At 57.7% G+C, this 15,623-nt stretch overlaps 2 long non-coding RNA genes across 2 annotated transcripts; one reads left to right on the forward strand and one right to left on the reverse strand.

Annotated features, from left to right (window-relative positions):
• Positions 1-8,657: 8,657 nt before the first annotated feature.
• On the reverse strand, positions 8,658-14,266 carry LOC149998915 (uncharacterized). Its single transcript, XR_016514262.1, has 4 exons — positions 13,521-14,266; positions 12,541-12,675; positions 10,204-10,298; positions 8,658-9,510 (listed from the first exon to the last, which is right to left on the reverse strand). It is a non-coding gene; the product is annotated as an uncharacterized LOC149998915 (long non-coding RNA).
• Positions 11,142-12,599, forward strand: LOC149998916 (uncharacterized). Its single transcript, XR_016514263.1, has 3 exons — positions 11,142-11,461; positions 11,801-11,886; positions 12,456-12,599. It is a non-coding gene; the product is annotated as an uncharacterized LOC149998916 (long non-coding RNA).
• Positions 14,267-15,623: the final 1,357 nt, after the last annotated feature.

The raw sequence follows: 15,623 nt of genomic DNA on the forward strand, positions 1-15,623 counted from the left end.
CAGAAAAGGAAAAGACACCCTAGAAAGGCTGCCTTGGCTAGCTTGTCACCCACCTGGTTCAGGACCCAGGGCCCAGCTTGACCCCGAGGCCCCAGTCCTCCTGCCCCCTCCTTCCTTCTTGCCCATGAGGGGGTGCTCAGGGAAGGCTGCTCCCAAAATATCCCCAGGCTTAACTAATTGGGGACCTTAGATGGTGCCTATCAGGTGAGTCCCTTTGGCTGGAGCAGGAGGCTGAGGCTCAGAGAGGGGATGGGGTTGGTTCAGGGTCACAGGGCAAGTTACAGACAGGAGCAGGACAAGGCCTGGCTGCTGCAACCCCAGTGTTTCCCTGTCATCAGGGGTGAATCACGACCCGAACAGCTGTTTGCGAAGTGACGTGGGCAGGGGCTGCTGGGTGAGTGTAGGGGGCCTGACTCTGAGAAAGTCAAACCCAGAAAAGGGGGAGAACGGGGGTAGCATATTGGACGAGGGAGAGGGGCTGCTGGGAGCAGCCAGAGAAGGGCCTGTGTCCCCAGAGGGAAGACTAGGTGGGGTGAGAAGCAGCAGCCACCTGTGGGGCAAGCCAGGTGAGAAGGAGCTGAGTCAGCGACAGGGCAGGGCGGAGAGGACAGACCCGGTGGCACGGGGGTGAGGGTGCAGTGAGCCCCGGGCCCAGGAATGACTCCGGTCGGGCGGGCCAGGCCTGACCTCACTTCCTGGCACAGAAACGACACTGGGCACAGACTGTTACACCAGGACTGGGGACCACTCCCCACGCGCCAGGACGGGGAGGGAGGGAAGATTGAGAAAGTCCGCTGTCTGCCGGAGGGGGAGCTGGCAGAGGAGAAGGAAAACGGAGCGCCCAGTTAGCTTCGAGGCAGGGCAGAGCGAGAGGTGTGTCGGGAAGGAGACCGAGCAAAGGCCGGCAAAGGTGAGCCCGCGTTTGCCTGCAGCCGGTGGAGGTGGAGCCATCAGGGAGGAGGCGGCCTGGCAGAGTGGTCGCCCTGGCCCTAGCAGACATGGCGGCCGTGGTGGAAAAGGATAAGGATGGGAAATGTGCAACCGTCAGGCCTGGGATCTCAGGGGCAAGTCACAGACTGAAACCAGAAACCCATCCGTTGTTTACGTAACAAAAAAATCCAGAGGTTAGGGATTCCAGAGGTGGTTGGTAGTTCAAGGGTGTTGACAAGGACCCACGTTCTTTCTGTCCTTCCATGCCACCAACTTCGGGTGACCCATCATCCTGTTGCCTGGAACTTTACTGGTTTTGGTGCTGAAAGTCCTGCACCCCGAGAAATCAAATCCAGACTTTCAGTCGCCCTAGTATTAACGACGTGATTCCTCATGGGCACCAAAGAGTGGCCACAGCCCTGAGCATCACACCCTCACGTGACAGTACACTGAGCAGGAGGAAATGGGGTACAAGCCAGATTTCTCCTCAAAATCCTCAGAAGCCCTCAGCGACCTCCCCCTTACACTTCATTGCCAATCCTGGGTGACAGGGCCGCCCCCAAACTTAAGTTGTCCCTTGGTAGCCACAGGAGCTTGGTTCCAGGACCCCCTGAGAATACCAAAATCCTCGGACACTCAAGTCCCCTCTATGAAATGGGGTAGATCAGTGCATATAGAGTCCCCTGAGTCCATAGACTCCCAGCTTCCGAAAATAGTACAGGTATTTACTGAAAAAAAGTTTTCAGACAGGAGGTCCCACACAGTTCAAACTTGTGTTGTTTAAGCAAAGCTAGACGCAGGCAGCAGCCTCGTCACTGTAAGCGGTGGCCAGGTGCAATGTATGGGAGAGCGTCCACCCTGCCCTGCTTCCCAGGGCTCCTCATACACCACCTGCTTGGCCCGGGGCGGGCATCGCCATGCAGGACAGCTGGCACCTAAGATTATGTGTTGGGGGTGTTGGCCAGGGAGCCCCTCCAGGACCCATGCACAGCCTGCCTCACTTCTGGGATGTCCTCCCCATTTAAGGAGCGAGATCCCTTCCTGTGGCAGGATGCTGTGGCACGTCTGCAGAGGCCCAGGCTGCACCTGAGATGGACGCCCATTTCACAGCCCAGGGACCCCTCAAAGGGTCCCGTTTTCTGTGCTCCCATGTCCCCAGCTTTCTCCCTTCAGACCTGGCTCCTCCCCCAGCTGTCTTTGAAGTTCATGTTTCCATCTGCCTCCTTGACCACCACTTACAGTCATTCGATGACCCCTCAAAGGCCCCTGTCCCCTGGAGAACCCTGGGGACCTCTCACGCCCTCCCTCGATACATCAGTATCCGTGCTGGTCTTGCCTCCTGCAAGGTTGCTCAGGTCTGGGTTAGGGTCAAGCAGGACCAGCTTGATGGGGCTGAAGACCCTCAGGAAGAGAGATTCTGGAGCGACGCAAAGGGAGGGGGTGGCCAAAAGCAAGGGTTCGGGGGAGGGGGTGTTCCTGAGCAGGGACAGCAGAGAGCCTTGGGGGTCGTGGGTTTGCGCACAGAGTGAGACACCAAGGGTAGAGAGGTCAGAAAAGTAAAGCAGCCGATCGGGGGCAATATTAGTGCTCTCTTGAGACAGGATGTTCCAGAAATCAAGTGGGCTGCCTCACCCAGGGGTGGGGTTCCTGCAGCTGGGCACTCAAGGAGAGAGTGAACTCCTCTGGGGAATGCAGACAACTGTGTCTGCTAGGGTACTTTGAATTGCAAGTTAGCAAAAACCCGAGTTCAGCCCAGCTTCACATCTAGGGGCCCCGATGGGCGCAGGTACCTGTGCTGCCCTCGGGTTCAGAGGGGCTCCCGCATCCAGAGGAGCAGCCGGTGAGAGGAGCCCTGCTCCCGCGGCCGGCGGCGCCCTGACAGCTCTCCGCACCCCACAAGCTGCCCTTGAGTGGTCCCAGGGCCACGTGCCTCTAGGTCCACAGCCAACAGAAAAACAATGAGTCTCTTCCACCCAACACGAAAGCCGGGAGTCCCGACCCATGGGGCCCATCTGGCCACAGCTGGGATACGTGACCAAGGAGCTGAGGTATTCAAACAGGCCCAACCCAGCCAAGGCGCGCCCCTGTGGCTGCAGGTGGGTCAAGGGAGGAAGTGCATCTTGCGGAGCGGGGAGCAAGAGATGTCACTCTCAGAGGGGGACTGGTCATAGGTTCCTGCAGGACATCTGCAGCAACAGTGTGTCCACATAAGAGGTGTTTAATAACCGATTGTTGAGTGGAGAGGTGAAAGGAAGAGAAGGGTCCTGGCTGGTGTGGCTCAGTGGGTGGAGTGCCGGCCTGCAAACCAAAGGGTCGCTGGTTCGATTCCCACTCAGGGCACATGCCTGGATTGTGGGCCAAGTCCCTGGGTGGGGGCACACGAGAGGTAACCAACCACACATTGGTGGTTCGTTCCCTCTCTCCCTCCCTTCCCCTTTCTCTAAAAATAAATAAATAAAATCTTAAAAAAAGAAAACAGAAAAAAAAAAGAGAAGGAAGGAAGGGCCTAAGGGAAGGAAGAAGCTGGAGACACAGAGGCCAGTGTGCATCTCTGACTTCCTGGAGTTGGTGGAGCTGGAAGCGAAGCCTAGAGCACGTGGCTGATCAAGGTCAAGAGCAGAGGGTCCCAGTGACAAGAGAGTCCTCTGAGAGCAGAGGGGAGCTTGCTCTTCCCTGGGAAGGAGAAGCCGCGTCAAAGGTGGAGAATGAAGAGGAGGGTGAGGCCCCCCCAGAGGCAATTGCTTGGACCCCCAAGCTGTGGAATGGAACCTCATGGGGACCAGGGCTGACCTTGGGAGCGGTGGCCCCCTGCATTTCTTTGATGCCCACCTTGGCAACCCTGCCAGACCCAGAGGCCACTTCTCAAATCAGAAGAGGGTGAGCCAGGATGTGGGACACAGGCTCAGTGGAAGAAACCGGGCCCCGTTCCCTCCTACTGGGTGACTTCCAGCCACCCTTGGTTGGTCTAACACTGGCAAGTGTCCAAGGCACCCAGAGAACAGGTGGGCCCGGGGTGGACCTTGGAGAGGCCTCCGGCTCCGGCCTCCCTGCTGGCCAGGGCGCTGCCTGTTCCCAGAACATCGCCTGCCCCAAAGGACATTCACCCAGGCTGGTCAGCCTGGGCCAGAGGGCGGCTCGCAGCCCAGGAGCCAGGGGTGAAGGATGAAAGATGCCAGCTGACAGGTCCCATGTGTCCGCACTGGGGTCGCTGAGGGTACCCTGAGATGCAGGCTGGAACAAAGGCTCCCTAAATGGCAAGGAGCTTAGGCTGAGTGCCAGCATGTGGACCTTGGAGCTCCCTCCTCCCCAGGGGAACTGGGGGTGCAGGGAGGCCCAGAAAGCTAAACAGATGGTGGGTTGACCAGTCTGAGTAAGACTCCCGCCTCGGAGTCCCTGCAAACAGTCCGGGGTCGTGTGAGTGGGCTCAGAGACCACTGCTCCGAAGGTCCTCAACCTTCAGCCACATTTTAGGGGCACAACTGACCCGGAGGCCAAGTGCATGTGTGCCTAAGAAAGGAGGGTCTGCCCCTTCGGGGAGGGGCGTCATCAGCATCTCTGGGGCCCCCGCTGCTGTTCCTGTGCCCTTTTCTCCTTTGGATGGGGGGCTCCTGGCCCACTGTGCTGGGGGCACCAGACGGGGCAATGGCAGGGCCAGCAGAGGTGGCCCGGCTGCCACAGGTGCAGAATGAACATGCAGGGCCCCGGGACCCAGAAGTGTCGAGAATTTCAAGGTGCGACAGGAGAATATTAGAGCCAGGGCAGGGTCCTTCTGCGCGCGGACGCTGCTTGGTGCTGATCTCAGCCTGTAGATGACCAGTGTCGTGGCTGGTCTGGCCCTTGGCGTTCTGACTGTGATTGCCAGATGCCCTTTAGCAGGAGCCCCCAGGGAACTTTGAAAGGATACAGGCTTGTTGTCGTAGGACCTGCCCGTGGCTGACACCTGGCCTCACAGTGGGGGAGGTCCTGGGTGGAAAGAGTGTGCACAGGTTAGGGGTGCTGCTCACCTGGGGTCGAGGGCGGAGCTCCCTCTTTATTGGTGAATGCAAGGCGTAGGTGTGGACTGGGAAGGAAGAAAAAACACACAGGGGCCCAATGGTCGGTTATCGGAACCAACCGAGACCTCTAAACAGAGGAGCCTGTGGCGGGGAGGGGCTGGCTCTATATGGCCGGGCAACATGTGTATTCTTCGGAGCAGATGCCTCTTAGAAATGGGGGAGAAGGAAGTCTGTGGTGAGGGAGCAAGGATGTTATGAGGGGCACCTTAGGTGTACTTGCCAGATGTGCAAAGGCCCTGTGGCTACAGGGCAGGGGTCCTCACCAGAGCCCTGGATCTGCCTCCCTTATATCCTGCAGCCCCATTAAACCTCTAAAGGTGTCATTAGCCCCATTTCACAGAGGAGGAAGTGAGGCTCAGAGAGGTGAAGGTACTTGCCTGAGGACGCTCAGCCAGCAAGCAGCAGAGCTGGACCCCAAAGCCAGGCCACAGGACCCAGCGGGCTGTCTCCGGCCTCCGGCTGTGCCTCCGTAGCCCTGCGGGGGCCCAAGTGCTGGCTGCCCTCTCTGGCTTCCAGTCCCAGATCTGGCCGTACTTACGGCTCTAGCAAGTTCCATGGCCTCTCCGGGCTTCGGTTTCTTTACCTGTAAAATGGCTATTGCATTAATAGACCCTACCCTCTGAAGGATTATTTCTCATACTACACACAGAATGCTTAGGAGAGCACTGGGCCTGGGGATGGCTCCCAATACCGGTGCTCCTTCATGGTTCTCTCTGCTGCCCTCCCTGCCAGGGGCCATCTCCTCCCCGCCCCCCCACTTCGGAGGCTCACCCACGCTCCAGCAAGCAGACCTTCTCCAGCTACAGGGCCGTGTGAGCAGGGCTCAGGCCCTGCCCGGGTTAGGATACACCCACGCTTTCTCCCTCTCTCCCCCCCAGACTGTGCAGTGGGGCTGCGCCCCTGCCTTCTGCTACGTGTGAGGCTGGGCCGCAAGGTCTCCCTCTAGCGGCCCCAGCAACAGCGGCTGCAGCTTTGGCCTGACTTCTAACCCTCTGCTGAAAGCCATGGAACCTGGCTCTGGCCTGGGGCTTCCACAGAATCCTGCGGGGCCCAGCTCCCTCCCAGCTCCCGGCCAGGCCTGGACACCTGCCTTCGGGTCATCTGGGCAGCGAAAAGCGAGTATTTGCCAGCAGCAGCCCAAAGCAGAGGCTGGAATCTCAGAGCAGAAGGGCAGCGTTGAGGACCTCACAGGGTCCCAGGCTGCGGGGAGTAAAACAGGTCACTGAGTGCCTGGTACTGAGTGCCACCGCAGGGGACACGCCATTTGCAGAGCTAGCAGACAGGGATGAGCACAGCAGGGAAGGTGCGCCACAGCCCCTGGTGTCCTGGCAAAGGGAGAGAGGAAAGGCACCCAGGAGGAAGGGGAGGCCTGGGCAAGGTCCAGGGGCAGGAAGCCACCCGCAGTTTTGGGAACTGTAGGCAGCCCACTTGGCTGAGGTTTAAGGGGCTGGCTGGAGGGGCGGGGTAGAAAGGACTTGGCCATGGTTACCCCTTGAGAGTGCCAGGGGTACCTCTTAACAATAGAACCAAAGTACCTTTCCCCAACCCGCTGGTCTGGTCTTAGCAGGAGAGAAGACAGAGGACCCAGACAGTAAGAAGCAGCCCAGGTAACTGAGATCAAGTCTGGGAAGTTCCTGGGCTCCCTGTGGCATCAGACGATTGCCTGAGGTTCTAAGCTGGGAAGTCTGGGGTGCACTCCAGAAACCGCCATGTGACAAGCACCCAGATCCCAAGGCAGGATGTACTAGCCACAGAGACTCAGTATCCGAAAGGGGGCTCAGGAGAGACCCCCCTGGGCTCGTGATGTTAGGAGGGAACAGCCCAGGTTCTAGTGACCTCAGCGAGTCCCGCACGGTCTGGACCTCTGGGCCCCCTCAGGAGAGGAGCACCCTGTCCCCAGCTGCAGCTCCCACCCGCCTTCACGACTTACCAGTAGCTGCCTGTCCCTGGGCGCCCACCTCTCCTCTCTGAGGCCCGGTTTCTGCACAGTCACACGGGACCAGAAAAATTTTGGATGCCTTGTGAGTTTTCATTTTTCTTCTTTTAAAAAAAAATTGTAAAATACACACGACATAAAATTTGTCCTTTTAACCACTTTTAACTGTTTTAATTCAGTGGCATTAGGTACATTCACATTGTCACGCAGCCGTCACCCCCATCCATCTCCAGAACGTTTGCATCTCCCCAAACTAAGTCTCCGTCCCCATGAACGAACAACTCCCCACCGCTCCCCCAGCCTCTGGCCACCTCCAGTCTACTTCCTGCCTATGATCTGACTCCTTCCATACCGCATATGGGGAACCAGTATAAATGACCCGTGGACATGGACGACAGGGTGGGGATCGACTGTGTGTGTGTTGGGGGGTGGGGGGCAGTGAAGAGCAACCGGGAGAAAGTGGGACAACTGTAACAGAACAACAATAAAAAAAGAAGTTAAAAAAAGACACCTCGCATATGTGGAATCACACAGTATTTGTATCTCACCAATTCCAACAGCCTCAAGGTCCATCCATGTTGTAGCAGGGTCAGGATTTCCTTCCTGTTTCAGGCTGAGTGATATTCCGTGGTCTGGAAGGACCCCATGGTCCCCCAGGGTCATTTCCTACTTGATTCTGTCCTTGGGGCTGGTGCTTCTCAACAGTGGCATCTTATCTCCCAGCTAGCAGTAATAACAATGGTGATGATGTTATTACCTCCTGCCAAAACATATACGTCCACCCAGAACCTTTGAATGTACCTGACTTGGAAAAGGGTCTTTGGGATGCAATGAAGTTAAAGATCTTAAAGGAGCTCATCCCGGATCAGGCTGCGCCCTCAACCCAATGCCAAGTGTCCTCGGAAGAGAAGACGGGTGCAGAAACCTGAGGTCGCAGAGGCAGCGACCGACCGCAGTGACCCAGCCGCAAGCGCAGCTCTGCCTGATCCACCGGAGCTAGATGAGGCAGAAAGGGTCCTCCCCGAGAGCCCTGGTAGGGAGCTGGCCCTGGGCCGAGGCGGATTTAACAGCGGGCGCACCGGGCACGCGCCCTGGGCCCCGACTTCTGAAGGGCCCCGCAAAACCCCAACTTGACACTTTTTTTCTAATGACACCAAGTTTGGGTTCATATGTGCAATTTTTAATTTATTTAAAAATATGGTTAACATGTATTTTTATTTTCCCCATCTCTCTCTTTTTTTTTTAAGGGGCCCAATACTTTCTTCTGCGCCCGGGGCCTCAACCGACCTTAATCTGCCTCTGCCCTGTGGCCGCCGGAATTTCAGACTTCCGCCTCCAAACCCCTGAGAAAATCAGTTTCTGCTGTAAGCAGCCCCCGCAGCCCCAGAAACCAACACAGGGACCGTTTGAGGGCAGGCCGCTACGAGGACCCGGCGTGATCCTGCTAAGGGAGTCTCTCTGCTCCCATTTCACAGGCCACCGAGGTTCAGTAACCCGCTGCCCAGGCGGCCTGCGCAGAAGTTGCTTCACCCTTTTGAAGTCCGCGTAGGCTGGGCCCTCACCCCCGCGGCCCCATCACGAGAGCCACAGGGAGCCGCTCTTTCCGAGAAGGGTGTTGTAAGTGTTTTACAGTCATTCTGCTATTATGTGTATTATTTACAGCCAGTTTGAGGGACATAAACTTGTAGCTGTATTGTTTGTAGTAAATTTTATTTCCGCGGCTTTAAAACACAAAGATCATCATCCTGTGAGTAGCTGAGTATTTTCATAATTCTGTAGAATATAAATTTTACTGCAATAATAAGTGGGAAAGATCAAGGACCCACTGCAGCAAGATGATTGAGAATAAATGTTACTTCTGGGCCCCAAACACAGACTCATTCCACTCTGGCTGCAGAGGGGCCTCCTCCTGGTAAGCACGAACCTCGCTGGGCGGGTGAGTGTAACCCCCGACACCCACCATGCAGACACCCACCACCCACCGAGAGACTCTCCCAGGACCTCAGTAGAGACTCCATGCTGTGCTGCACCCCCCTGACAGCCCACAAATAAAACAAATGATTCCCTTTGAAGGTCAAGTTTCACTCATCCTGCTGACAAAGATTTTTTACTGCCGCCATTGTAAAGCTATAAATGGAAAAGAAAAAAAAAAAAAGGCTCCATTTCATCTCTGGGATAAAAATGCAAGAAATCCAAGCGGCGGGTGGGAACCAGGGTTGCTAAACACAAGATACCCCGTTCAGTTTGAATTTCATGTAAAGAACCAATCATGTTTAGTATCCGTCCAGTATATTCCACATAGTGCATGGGATATACTTACTCTAAAAATATTTGTTATCTGAAATTCAAATTGAACGTGGCACCTGGTCTTCTGCTTGTTTATTGTATTAAATCAGGCGACCTTAGGTGGGACTAAAGGACAAGAATGAACCTCCACCCCTAGAAGGAAATTCTTAAAGGGAGCAACTGGGGACTCTGGGGGACACTCACAGGTGCAGGTGCTCCAAGCTGGTTTAGCTGTGTCCCCAGGCCTGAGTGAGGAGAGGTGAGGGGTGTTCCGAGCGTGTTAGCATCGCCTTGGCACTGGTCCTTTAGGTACAGAAGTAAAGGACAAGGGACGCAGGTGTGACAGGGCTGCAGGGGCACTTTCATTTAAGCCTCACAGTCAGGGTGGGAAGAGGGGGGGTGTTGGTCGCTGTCTTACAAAAGAAAGATCGAGTAGCTGGTCACACCGCTAAATAGGGACCCGTGGGGCCAGGACTGGGGAGCCCGACATCTTCCCCCGACGGCAGGGTGAGGTCACGCAGGGGGCATTTCTAGGTTAGCCGGGCAGAACGCGTGCACTTGGAGACTACACCTTCGGTCCTTGAGAGCTTGCAGGAGCCCTGGCCTTCAGAGCAACATCGGAGCCGCCTGAGAAAGTCAGCTCAGGCTTGAAGAGTGAAGGCTTGTTTTGGCCCGGAAGTTGCGCGACCCCGTTTGGATCGGCCACTGGTTTGCCGAGCCTTGAAGCAAATGACCTGGCTGCTGCCCAACATCCACCTCCAGGGGCGGGTACCTTTGCCCCTTCCTTCCAACAGGAGGAAGTTAGGAGGGGCCTGCCCCAGGGACCCCCGAGAAGGCTCCACCCCAAAGGGCTCCAGGGGTGAGTCCCCCTCCCCCTGCCCTGCTCCCACTTGGGCTTTTCCTAGTTTGGGTGGGGGTCCTGGGTGGACACCAGCAGTACATGGACAGACCCACAAAGACACCTTCCCGCCCCCTGGGGACACCCCCCGGCCCTACCTCGCGCTTCAGCAGCACCCACAAGCTCAGAGCTTCTGTGGACCCCCGTGTCCCGGGACACACAGGTTTGTGTCCCTGCTGTTAGTTTTTTCTTACTGCAAACAAGGTGGAAGTACAACAGTGTTCCCAAAATATGCCCAGAAGCCAGCTGCTTCCCCACACGGCGGCCTCCGGCTCCCAACACGGGGCGCCCGCCAGGCCCTCCCGCCTGCCTGCACCTTTCTGCACGGAGCCTGGGGCGCCCTCAGTTCCCAGAACAGCACCAGCATCTCCCCCGGGGCTGTCGGGGCGCCCCCGACCCCGCCTGCCCGACCACCTGCACTTGTCTGCTGTGCCTCCCAGCCCTTGGGACAGTGAAGAGCGCCTGGCTCAGAACAAGGGCACGAATGGATGGAGGAGCCAGGAACCGCGTGCCTTACACGCGCTCTCTGACCCCGCGCGTGTCTGCACTTGTCCTGCGGGCCACCCTCTACTGTGCGCTCTTCTGCAGCTCTCGTGCCCCCCCCAACCCCCACCCCTGTTCTCTTCCCTGTCTCCCTATCCTATTAAACCCTCTAAAGGCCGAGAGGGCACCTTCCTTCTCGCCGCCCCAGAGCCTGTTCGAAAGCCCCACCTGTAGTAGGCACCGCTGCACCCTGCTGCTGGGTGGCAGCTGCTGGATGGGGGGGTGCCTGGCGGGGCGCGGCTTCATTTACACGTGCTTTGCATCATGCTTTGCATAAGGGCCACAGCTGTCGTTGCATCCCCAGCAGGAGCACCCATGCCCTGGCCAGGGCAGGGTGGGGCTGGCGCCCAGGCCCAGACAAGGGTCCGCAGAGCAGCCTGCTTCTGCAACTGGGCATTTGAAATGCCAGACAGGGGGCAGAGGGCTACTAGGGTCCCTGAAGAGGTGGGAGAGTCAGGACAGGTTGGGCCCAGGAAAGGTGGACACAGAAGTGACTGGGCCCCAAAGCACAGAGGGCAGACGTCCTCCCCCCCGTGGGAGGGCGCTCCTTGGGGACTGTCTTTACCCCACCCCTCCCCAGCTGGCCGGTCTCCCAGAGGCCAGGTCACAGGGTGGAGCTTCTGGCCACAGACAAGTGGGGGATGGAGACTTCAGAGCTCCCCAGATGCTATGCCTTCCTTCCTTTTTCTGGAAAAGGAGGGGCAACCCTGCAGGCCCTGGCACCTGCCCAAAGGCCTCCCCGGAGACCATGCTTGCTCCCTGCCTCTGAGTGACTTCGGGGTGGGCAGAGACAAGTACTGCCCACCCTGCAAGGTGAGCCGCAGGTCCCAGGAGAGCAGAGATGGAGGAGGGGCAGGGGAGAGGTGCCAGTGTGCAGCCCTGCCCCCTCTGCCATGTCCCCATGCTGAAGAGAGCCCTGAGTCCCTCAGAGCAGGGTCACAGGGAGCTCTGAAGAAGGCCCCGTTCACCTGCCTGGGAAATGTCCTCTCCCTTCCCTGCCCCCTGGGCTCTGGGAGGGAGGCAGGGACCCACTGCCCCCACCCCCAGCATGTTGACAGGAGCTCAATTCAAGCCTGGCTGGGAAGGTGTCTGGGCTGGTGGCAGGTTGACTCCTTAGCAGGAGTCCCCAGTGGCCCCCGCTTCTCTTCCCAGCTGTCTCTTAGGAGGACCATGCTGCACCTGTCTGGGGGTGAGGTAGCCCCAGCTCTCCACCTCCAGGGAGGCCTTAGTCGAGAAAGGTAGGGGGAGTTCTGCAGGGGGGAAGGGTAAGGAGAGAATCATTAGGGTGGGGGGCAGCTGGGAGACAGCTGGGGCGGGGCTCGGCCCTGGGCTCAGGGCATGCAGAAGTTGGCACCCCACCCCACACGTCTGTCGTTCCCGGAATGGAGGGCCTCCTGGGGTCTCAGCAGAGCTGCCTGCTGGTAAGTCCCTTCCCCAGCGGCCCCTCAGCCCCTCCCACAGCCCCGCTGTGCCAGCTGCCCCAAACTGGCCCCTGCAGGAGGTGGTCTCCTGTGGCCCCAAGGCCCCGGGGTGAGGGGGGGGCAGGTGGGTATCCACACCCAGCTGGTTCTGCCCCTTTCTGCAGAAGTCTCCTCCATGTCCAACCCTTGGCTTACGGGAAACACACGAATGCCCAGACATGTGGGCCATATAGGGAGCCGCAAAGACCCCTATGGAAGGGCAGATGGGGCCAGGGGCACGCAGTGGGCCCGGAGCCGGTGAGAGAGAGGCCTCGCCTCCTTCTGAGCGTCACCTGAAGTCTCAGGATCCCAAACCCTCAGGCTGACTCTCCTCAGTGTCCCCTCAGGCCATGAGATGCACACAGTGAAGCCGGTCCAGGCCAATGCCACGCCCACGGCCCCATGGGCCAGGCCAAGGGGCAGGGCGCTAACCTAAATCGAGCTGGGCCACAAGCAGGTTCCCGGTGAGTGGGGCAGGGTGGCTTCCTTCCTTCTGGGTGTCACAACAGCCCTCCTGGGCAACGGGCTCTGCTGTCCACAGCGCCGTCAGCCTCCAAATGTCTCATCCTGGGCGAGAAGGAGTAATTCTCAGTGCCTCTCCTCCCCCAGCCTCCCCGCCCCCCAGTGCTGTCCAGGTCTTGGGGTCCGCCTCCCCACTTCCCTGGCCGCGACCTGGTAATGCCCACCCTACCCTGGCGGGTGCCTAGGTGTAAACCTGCCTTTGGATCTCAGCTACGTGCCTCGGGCAAGGCACACCAACCTCCTGTCCTCACCCACAGTGGGCATCGTAAACAGCACCCACCTCTCTGGTTGAGTTGGGACAGTGCTGGGGTGGGGTGGGGCAGGGAGCCTGGCATGCAGACTTCCAGCACATGTTAGCTGGAGCCAGAGAGGGTGCTGGTGTCCAGAGCGGAGGGTTCTGCAGCCCAGCAGGGCTCAGGGCACGGCCCCAGGGAGCTGGCAGGTCAGCTTGCCCAGGGTGTCTGGCCGAGCCAGAGAAGCAGGCATGGATGGAGAGGAGGATCAGAGCCTAGCACTGAGCTGAGACCCTGGAGGGCCCCCAAGGACACCGAGAGAGGAGCGAGGCCACGGGCGAGCATCGTTAGTTGGGGCCTATCTAACGGGCTCCTGATGCCGACACACCCAAGACCAGCGGGTATCTCTTGGTCAGTGCCCCGAGTTGGTAGGGGACAGGTCGTGGGGGCCTTGCTGGTCAGCAGGGGTAGGTTCCAGGCTCCGCTGTCTGATTACTGGCTAACCCAGGTGCCCCTGTGTGTGACTCTCCAGGGGCTGCTCTAACAAATGACTGTAAATGGCGGCTTATAACAACTGCCATTTATTGTTTCATAATTCTGGTGGCCAGAAGTTCAAAATCAAGGTGTGGGCAGGGCTCCAAGGGAAGCTTTCCTCACCTTTCAGCTTCTGGGTCCCAAGCATCCCTTGGCTTGTGGCAGCACCCCTCCAATCTCCGTCTCCATCCTCACACTTCTCCTCTGGGTCTAGGTCTCAAGTTGCCTTCTGTCTTTATCTCATGAGGACCCAGTCATTGGACTTGGGGCCCACCCAGATAATCCCGCAGGACCTCATCTCGAGGTCCTTAACTAATCACACCTGTAAAGACCCTGTTTCCAGATAAGGCCTCATTCACAGGTCTGGGGTTTAGGACGTGGACTCATCTTTTGGGGGGAATGCTATTTACTGGGAGTCTCGTGGTGGCTTCTTCAGGGCTCCCTCACAGCATGTGACAGCAGACTCTTCCCACCTAACGTCCACTTGGCACATCAGCAGCCTTGGACATCGGTAGCCTGGCAGGTACCCCTGGCAGTGCCGACCTTACCATGGGGTCCTCGCTTCTCTTGGGGTCTCCTGAGTCCGCAGCAGGAAGGATTCAAAGTGTATGAGAAGCACAGCGTGGCCAGCAGCTGGGACTGTTCCGGAATCCATTCTCTCCTCTGTGGGGTCAGGGACTGCTCCCCGCCCCTCCTGCAGTAGGTGTGGCCCTGTGGTGACATTCCACGGGAGCAGAGCCCCTGCCTCCTCTTGGAGGCTGAGTGACTGCAGAAGCTCCATCTCGAGTGGACAGAGCAGCCATCCACCTGGGTCCCCAACGGGGAAAGCACTTCCCCTGACTGGGAGCCCCCACCTGCGAAGTCACAGGAGGAAGAAGTAAACACGTCCACAAGCCACCGTTACCACTGGCAGTCTCTCGTTACAGCCGCTAACGAGTACTGGTTACAAGAAACAGAAATCTGTTTCTGTTTCGGACCATCTCAGACCAGCTGAGGTCACAAGGAGATTGAAATGCAAACCAAAACCAACGTGAGGTGCCGCCCCACACCCGTGAAGATGGCTACTATAAAATAAACCAGGAAACAGAAAGTAACAAGGGCTGGGGAGGACGTGGGGAAATCGGAGCCCTGGCACATTGCTGGTGGGCCTGCAATAATAGTGTGGAAGACAGTGTAGCGGCGCCTCAAAAAGTGAACCACGGAGTGACTGTGGGAGCCAGAATTCCACTTCCGGGCATGGACCCAAAAGAAGTGAAAGCGGGGTCTCAGCAGATAGTTGCACGCCCGTGTTCACAGCAGCATCACGCGCAATCGTCAGGAGGTGGGAGCGACCCCCGGGGTTCGTCATCAGGTGATGGAGAAGCAAGACGTGGTCTCTCCGTGCAATGGACTATCACGCAGCCTTAAACAGGAGGGAAATCCTCACACAACACGGATGGGCCTTGAAAATACGATTTGGTGTGGAACAAGCCAATCACAATATTGTCTGCTTTCTCTTACGTGAGGCACCTGGGATAGTCAGATTCGTAGGGACAGAAAGTAGAAGGGATGTGGCCGGGGGCTGGGGGAGGGGGACGGGGAGCTGTTGTTCGTGGGGACAGAGTGTCAGGCTGGGAAGAAGAAGGTCTGAGGCTGACGGCGGGGACGGCGGCACAGCAGTGTGAATGCGCTCAGTGCCACTGGGCTGTGCACTTCGACGTGGCTGGGCTGGTACATTTTGTGTGGGGTGTACTTTACCTCAAATGTTTAAAAGTTAAAAATACCTTCCCAAGAAAAAATAACAGGTTAGACAAATATGGGACGATTGATATCCTGTGGGGATTCCTTAAGCCTTTCTGCCTACTTTTGTTTTTTTTGGTTTTTAAAACTATTTTCACAATGAAAATGAAAAATGAAAAAGGGGAAACTGAGCTATTCATCCTGCTTCTTCGCTTGCTTCTAATAGAATTATGCATCCACACCCTTGGCACAGCTGCCTGGATTGGTGTGTTCGGGCTGCTGTGACAGAGTGCCACAGACTTGGTGACGTGTCAACCACAGAAATTGATTTCTCAGTGTTAGAGGCTGAAAGTCCAAGATCAAATGCTGGCATGCTGGGTCCTGGTTCCCTGCGGGTGGACCTCTCGCTGTGTGCTCACAGGGTGGGGGAGCTCTGTGGGGGCCTCTTCAGTAAGGGCACTAATTCCATTTGTGAGGGCAGAGCCCTTGCGACCTGCTCACCTCCTA

Source organism: Furipterus horrens, unplaced genomic scaffold (genome assembly GCF_987537825.1).
Source record: "Furipterus horrens unplaced genomic scaffold, mFurHor1.1.pri manual_scaffold_11, whole genome shotgun sequence".
Lineage (NCBI taxonomy): Eukaryota > Metazoa > Chordata > Mammalia > Chiroptera > Furipteridae > Furipterus > Furipterus horrens.